At 43.9% G+C, this 8,126-nt stretch overlaps 1 protein-coding gene and 1 long non-coding RNA gene across 6 annotated transcripts in view; one reads left to right on the forward strand and one right to left on the reverse strand.

Moving 5' to 3' along the window:
* The window catches only part of LOC111260638 (uncharacterized), a 44,133-nt gene extending 36,027 nt beyond the window's left edge, over positions 1–8,106 (reverse strand). Inside the window, exon 1 of the long non-coding RNA XR_002680455.1 lies at positions 7,770–8,106. This is a non-coding gene — a long non-coding RNA (uncharacterized LOC111260638). The remainder of the gene's footprint in view (positions 1–7,769) is intronic.
* The window catches only part of KCNQ (KCNQ potassium channel), a 162,444-nt gene that overhangs the window by 8,558 nt on the left and 145,760 nt on the right, over positions 1–8,126 (forward strand). The gene's annotated exons all lie outside the window — the stretch shown is intronic.

Raw genomic sequence — 8,126 nt, forward strand, 5'->3', positions numbered from 1 at the left:
TAGATTACTTCCTAAATTCAAACTTTGCCGTGTACTAATTGCACATGACAAATTCTACACGAATCAGTCAGAGGAATAAACTTATTGAAGAATCACGCCAAAGCATAAAAAGTGCTGGTGGATCTATCGCTTGGCCGATCCACGCAAGACGGAATTTAATTATTTTGAATCAGGAAGACAGATAATATACGAACACGTTGAAGCATTATAGCAGCTTTTCAGTACGTCACGCTGGATACTGAGTCGTTCTGACAAATGGCGTCTCAGAAACTTTCTGACTTTTTTTTCACCTCTAAGCGGTACAGTTTTCTGGCCCGTTGTATCTCAACACTGGACCCAACCGCCGTGCCCACCCTTATGATTATCCCTGGCCTTTCAATGGCCGTCGCCGCCGCCGCCGCCGCCATTATATGGCCCTTTTTCGATCAAGTTTCAGTGTGCCGGTACGTGCCAGCGTAGCGTGTGTCTCCCACACCGGTTCTGGCTAGCAGAATCAACAACCTTCTTTCCGTTTCCGCGCCTGCCACCTTCGTGAGTCTAGCAGAAATGAATTCGTCCACATCCGTTATGCTTTCGATGATATCGTCGTCTATGGCAACGGAAGCATGACGGTCGGCCAGCCGTAATTGTCATCGTTTTCGTATTGTGATGTGATGTGCCGTAGTCTCGTCTGTCCTTTATAAATGCAGCCTGCGTAGCACAGTGGCGGCGCTACCGATCGCTTGTTGCTGCTACTGCAGTCAGATCGCCGCCAAGAGACAGTGGCAAGGGAGTGGGGAAGTTGTACGAGCTTGGTGTTCATCTCGACCCCGCGACCAGCCGATTGACCGTGTAACAGTCGATACAAGCTTTGATGTGGGCAGATGCAGCGGGTACACAATGTTGCTCCCTGTACACTCAGCTCATGTTAATGCTGCGGCCGTCGCTGCTTATTTCTGCTGTGGACTGGAGAAGTATGATGCTCCGGTGGGGTGAATGCGCTACTGGTTGGTGCCCAGTAGCGACAAATATTGTCGAGGTAGTTGGGGAACTGTTGCTGGTGGCCGACATACTGTCACACTAGCACTTACTGCCGAGGCAACAGAAATTTGTTAAGGAGGTTCGTGGTTGGATCGATGTCCAGCGATGCTTTGCTTCTAATCGAATGTCGATGACAATACACGGCCCGCAACAACCAACCAGTAATATCAGAGGCTGACTACTTCACGAACTTCGAACATCAATACGCATACACGGGGCAGGGACGTGAACAGGAAGACGCATGGAGTACTGTGCATTCTCGTCCGGTCATTCTCTCATTTACTCATAGTTATCCTTATACTCGGTCACTGTGGTAATCGGCTTCTTAAAAAACACGAGCAGAGACAAAAAAACATGACAGCGAGGTCGCTAAGTTTAAGAGCAGTGAAGCTCCTAAAAACCAAACAAGTTCGAGGGAGAGGTAGACGAGAGGAATGGTGGAGTCTGGAGGAGAGACAAGCCAAGTGAAAATAGGCAGTATGGCAAGGAGAAGCTCGTCATCTACAACGAAGGACGACAGCACAAGGCCAAGGCGGCAGACTCAGGAAATAGGGACCCTCATGTGGTACAAACTTTGCTGCACGGCGTCTCGGTCGTTCACACATATAGAATCGTTTTATAGGATGTTACCTCGAGACGCTTGCCCTAAGATGAAGCAAAGCAGGCCTCCAACAAAAACGAATTCATCCCGACAAACCGATTGCGTCCGCTCCGACTCTATTTGATTCGCTATGAAGCTTCTGACTCTTTTAATTAGCCTACGACCCAGAACGCCTGGAGTAGACATAGCGCTGGTAGGAAACTCAACTCCGATAGTAAATTCTGAACTTCATTAAGAGCTGCACAATAAGAAGATGTCTAGCTTTGTAGTTTGCATGCAACAGACGTGAAAGCCAGCTAGATTTAACCTGATGTAGTCACGACATGTAACAATACGACGGCCGGCTTATTACACAGGAGAAAGGATCACTCTTCGAATCCGTCAGAGATCTCTACAGGTATTCGCGCTCATTTTTGACGTAGCCACCGCTGGATCTGTTCGCACCTTCTTTTCGATTTTTTCGAAAAACGATTCAATTTTTTAATTGCAATTGACATTAACAGGACAAAAAGGCGATATGTTTTCTGTGTTAGGGTGTACGTCCTAACGACTGAGAGAGGCAACACAGGCTTGTGAGGTCGTGCATGATGACGTTGCCATTGTGAGCAAATACTGTCTCTGAAAAACAGGCCTGGCTTAGTCCCAGCAGCCTATACTTGCCGAACATTAATTTCGTTATGGCTATTCTATTTCGTTTTATTATAGGGCCAGTTGCTTTCGGATCTTATAAGTGAAACCCGAGATCGTATTATTTCTACATAATAGTGATATTATCGGATAGAGCTAAGCCCAAGAGTTCAATGCCTTTCTTTATCCTGCAGCTAGAGGTTCTTCTTCAATATGCCTCTAAAGCCGTTGCCTTTTTATGCGAGGCGTTCGTCCTAATAGTCAACAAAATGGAATAATGAAGATTTGGACAGTACCTGCGCAGTATGTCAAATGCTGCTTTCTATATGTTTGAGAAGCCATCAGCCGACCATTTATTCGGTGGTAAGTTACTTGGGTGGAAAGATTTGTTTTTAGTTAGATCATCCTAAACCAATTGATTCACTAACGTCGCGCCATACCTTCTTCCGGTCTTTTAGTCGCTGTTAAGCGCCACGGCCACTGCAATTACTACGTCTAGATTAATACGCGATCAGAACCTCTGGGTAGCTCTAGTAGCAAAAGTCACCCGTCTTCTCAACAAGTGCACTCTAGGAGCGCTCTTATAATTTAATGAGATAGAAGACCTGGATTGCGTCTCCCTCGCCGGCGTCAGAGGGTTTGCCGTTCGTCTTTTGTCATACGCTGAGCTCAGTGGTCGTTCGCTTCCGTGGCCTGAGCGGAGAACTGCCAGTAGGCTGCTTCGTTTGCCTGGACAACATATCGTTGATGACAACGCTACTACTTTAAATCTCTCATCTCGCCCTTAGCTTGCTCTCCCCCTCAGATGACTCCTGCCACGATGTAACAGCGACTATTTCTCCCGTTGTATTTGCCATTCGCAACCCTTTGTCGCATGAAGTCGAATGACTGCAGCGTCGATATCGATCGGCGCCGGCAGGGGCTGGAAAAACCACAGAACTGCCTCATTTCGCTTTTCCCTGCTCCCTCTCGGCTTAGTGGGGCTGAGAGCTTCCGAAGGGTCGAGAGGGACCGATGGGTAACTAAATAGTAGCTACGGTTCTACACGACTCCACGTCTGTCCCCTTGCATGGGGAAGGGAAATTGGCTGAGGACCGTTGGGAGAACTCGACGAGACGGCGGCGCTGCTCGGGTCAGCCGGTGTTTATCGGCGGATTTAGAAGCCAATATCTGAACGGACTCCTGACAGTATAAACGTTTCCGACATACCGCTTACTACTGCCACCACATACGACAGCAGCAGCGCGAACATAAGTAGGTACAAGCGCCAGTGGGAGCACCACTACTACGACGACGGGGGACAAGGTCGGTCCGTCTCTTAGCCTCTAGAGCTTTTTCGTTGCGCTTATAACGTGGTCGCTGGATCTAGCACGGTCAGCAGAAGCAGCGAGGACTAGATACAGAGTCACTAACGTCTTATTACGACTATTATTGCTAGGTATAGTGCGGCTTGACACAGCACAACATTGAATAGAATCAAAAGAGAAGCATGTTCCACAAAGCTAAATGACTGGACTGTCATGGTATACCTAGTCTACTCTATGACAAGCTTCATCATTCGCACACTTCTTTCGGCATGGGAATGGGAGCTGTGCTACTGGTGATAACGGTGCTGTGGACAGGCAGTGCCGCGGCGGTCAATCGTTGTAACTAGAAGCCAAGGCTACTGCTATTCATCCTGTGTCCCCGGGGAATAAGCGAGATTGCGGACTTAACTGAACAGTCAACCATGGGACTAGGGCGGAGTAGTGCCATGGCCGATCGTAAGTAGCTGCAGCAAAGCCGTCTGCGAACCTATCTAATCTACAGCGATAACAACAAGCTTGGCTTACCGCACGTCCACCTGACAAGCTTGCTGCAGGACTACGCCATGAAGGACATCGTCGAGCGGCGCCGGGAAGGAAACACAAGAGGAAAGAAGAAAATAGAAAGAGACGAACGAAAAAAAGTTTCTCTCAGCGGAGCCTGAAAAACTATCTTCTCAATGTCGATAGGAGGCACTGCATGAACGTGAATGCGTGTAGGAACTCGGCGTAAATCGTCTACCGCAGTGAAGTCTAAGAGAATGGAGGCAATTAGACCCTTATCCCCGAACGAGCGAACTAAGTGGGACGGCAGTGCGGAGTCAAGGAATGAACGGCGGCGATATCCTCCGGCAATAGCGTTACCAGAAAAAAGCAGCTCGCCTTGTTTTTCTTTGTTAATGTTGTTGTTGTCATTCTTGCCGCCGCCATTGGCCCTAATGTTGCGCAGCGAATCCTGGAATTGAAAAAGCATCGAGTTCCAACATCAACTCGTCATCTCGACACAAGACGATTAAATACTGCCATTAGCTCAGTGAGTTAGGCGCATATGTTAGTTTTCTGTCGGCTAGTATGTTGAGCTATTGTTATTTTTGTTGCTAGCATCGACAGATAGTCGCATCTTCAACATGGTCCACCTCCTGCTTAAGAACGTTTGCTCTCGCCGTCAGCTACAGTTACGAGCTCACATAGCTTTTGCCTCTAGGGTTCACTTAGGTGCCTGGTCTCCCTCGGGCGTCAACCTACTGTGATGTACTTTTAGCTAAATTGCAATATTTGCATTGTTTTCCATATATGACGCTCGTTCCTGCTTTTAGCTATATAACTACAAAACGCTTAGTATTCTGTATGTTGATAGAAGGTAGACTATTATTAAGATTTGTTAGTCTTTTGTTCCGGTTCGATTTATGCTTCCATCAACCGCAATATGCTCTAGTCAGTCTTGATAAACAGCTTTTTTGAACAAAGTTATTTATCAACACTGACCCACTGATTAATGAGACGCAAGCAAATATACTACTGCTAACAACAAAAAGGAGCATAAATGTAGATAAAAAGAAATATCAATCAAAAGCGGGATGAAATTTTTATTTGACGACATTTACGAAAAAAAAAATCCATAAGACTAGTAGTACCTTCAATATTTCGTGTCGCTTCGGCTTCTATGCAACACAAGGTCAAAAATAAAATTGCAAAGATAAGAGTAACATTACAGGAAGTTCAGGTTTAGACACTATGTGAATATATTATGTCCGACACTACAGCCCCCCCCCCAGCATGCATCTGTTTTTACCCCTTGCTGTTGTAATTTCTTTTCCAGTGATAAAGTGAATCACTAGAAATAGTTCCAATTGAATAAAAAGTAATTTATTTAAAGGATCAATAATCTATAAATCACTTGTTTGCTTTTTTTCGCGAGAGAGGTCTGAAAAGTCTGCAGCTTTAACGTACACCATTTTTCCATAGAGGTCAAGAAGTGGCATATTTTGCGAAGGAAGCTGATCTCCTAACGAGTATGTCCCTTATAGAAAGAGATACCCCTAAAGACTTCACTGACTGGAGGTGGCCAGTCTTTGTTAGATTATGAGGAAGTTACGATCTTTCACGGATCACTCGTTAGGCTGTTGAAGTCGACCTGTGTTGAGTTCCGAACTTCAGTACAAATAAAAGACGTTCTTAATAACTAAATCTGTAAATTTACAAGCCTCAACTAGCAAGAGTATTATTTCGCTACGGTTAAAATTTATAGCGAAGTATATATTTGGGCCAATGTTCTTTCGTAAACGATGGCTTAGTCTATGCCGGGCAGGGTTTACTCTAGAGAAAGAAGTTTATGTAAAAAAAATTTCGAAAAAATGATCTGTGAGACCTCTAATTAATAGCATTATTAACCATGCAGTTCTCAATGTACGTGAATGTTACGCTACTGTAATTTGCTATATGTGAGAGGATTGTACTCACGGATCTATTTGAACACCCACATTTATGGTAATATTCGTTTTTTTAATTACTGATGACATTTATTCGAAAGGAACAAAAATAATTAACTGGAAAGGAAAGAAATTAGCCATAGCGGTAAACAACCTACTTGTATTTTTCCACATTGGCACACACTCGATTTATATGCAGGCTCGCGTTCCTGTAAGCAATATAGCTTCTTACTTTGCGCCTTTTTCTTCATTTTTATTGTGTTGAGCTTGCCTAAAAGTCACGGAGTTGTGAGTGCCGTATTGACAGCGGCCTGTCACAAGCAGCGGGTGGAGGAAATGTAAATGTGAGACTACTGGCAACATTCGTGCCTTCGGTACCCTTGGTACAATTAAGCGTATTAGGAGAACAACGACTTTTCTACATCGAAACACACATTCACATACCTGAAAACGGATGACTTCCTGCAGAGTCTCGGCCACATGGCCGGAAGTCTTCCATAAAAATTACAGTCGTCGCCAGCGAAGAAGAAAGACGAAAAGCTCATCTTTCAACGAAGTTCATTCGGACGGAGGTTAGTTAAGTTTCTTCAAAGGGCAAGGACTTTTGGAGCGTTCAGTTAAGTTAAGTTATTTAATAACTCGATGAGCTAGCTCAAAGGTACAGGAAGCATCGAACACTACAACTAACACTTTCTCTCATCGATTATACAGCGCAGAGCAATATATACAAAGTATCATTCAATTTCGGTCATTCAATATGTGTGGGTGAATTTTGGAGTTTCTATATGCAGACTACTAATTCACGACAAGTTAACAGCAGCGCACGCTGTGAAGTTGCCCAGGACAAAGCGTTGCGCAGTGGTATGTATCGTTGAGCTCTTTTTACGAGTATACGTAAAAATCGTCTTCGAGAGAAGGCAGCTTTGAATTGGCTTTGGCTATAAATGGGTACAAAGTTGTGAAAATTTTACGGCGGCATAGAGAAAAGGTGTAGTTTAACAATAAATTGCTGATTTGTTTGTATAATTACAAACACGCAAGATTTACGTACGAGCACATTAGTGTAGTTCTTATGTTTGCCTTGGTCGACTGTCCGACCGACCACGTCAGCTTACATCATCTGCGTTTTCCAATGCAACAGCTTCAACAATGGGTATGTGTGCTCATGCAAAATCAATGGACAAGTTTTTAAAAACGTACAAGGCTGCCTTACAATCGTCCTGGTGTAATTGTTATGATACTAGTAGTAAGATCTCAGGTCTTGAATCAGGACGGCGCCATATCTGGTATAATCGCGCTTATGATAGCCTGTGTATATGCCTACCTTCTTTTAGACATGATCGCAGCGATTCTCGTTTATAACTCTTTCCCGAAATGTCTAAAATATTTATAGCTAGTTTTATAGAGAAGTAGGTTTTAGAGCGCTACACTATTAAAGATATCTGAGATAATGTACAGATAATCTAAAAGATCTTCTCCGGTGCTGGCTAGCTCTCAGTCTCATAGCTTGCTGTGCTGAAATACGTCCGATAAACTTAAATGCATTTTATCATAAAACAAACGCAGGTTAAATAAGCCTGACAGTAAAAGATCTTAGAGCTAAATGTATATATATGTGGATTTGGCGATTTAGCATGCTATGTACTGAGAACGTAGTTCTAAAAGACAGCTGATCTCGAATCGTCACCGACAAATGATAATATTTCTAGTACTCCTAAAGGTCTACAAAGCATCCCAGAGAAGAGTAATACAAGCATTGTATGTGACGCTTTCCCACTGACTACTAACCTTTAGAAAAGGAAACTGACTAAAGCACCAATCGATGCATCGAATCTCCGGCTTACTCAATGTAAACGGTGCTTAGAAAGTGCCTGAAACAAAAAGCGAATGTGCCCTAAAGCTTCGAGAGAGGAAACCACAGGAGCAGCAAAGTGCAGTGAACGCCCCAGGGTGCCTTAAATGACTGTGACACATCTTTCAAGAAGATCATAAACAACGAAAATATTATGGTACACATATCTTTACTTCTATCTGTCTACATATATGTATATATATATATATATATATATTAGGGATATTCGAACAAAATCTTTTCATGTCCCAGGAGTGTGATTTCGATGGTCATGCTTAATCAATACATATATA

Source organism: Varroa jacobsoni, unplaced genomic scaffold (genome assembly GCF_002532875.2).
Source record: "Varroa jacobsoni isolate VJ856 unplaced genomic scaffold, vjacob_1.0 scaffold_44, whole genome shotgun sequence".
Lineage (NCBI taxonomy): Eukaryota > Metazoa > Arthropoda > Arachnida > Mesostigmata > Varroidae > Varroa > Varroa jacobsoni.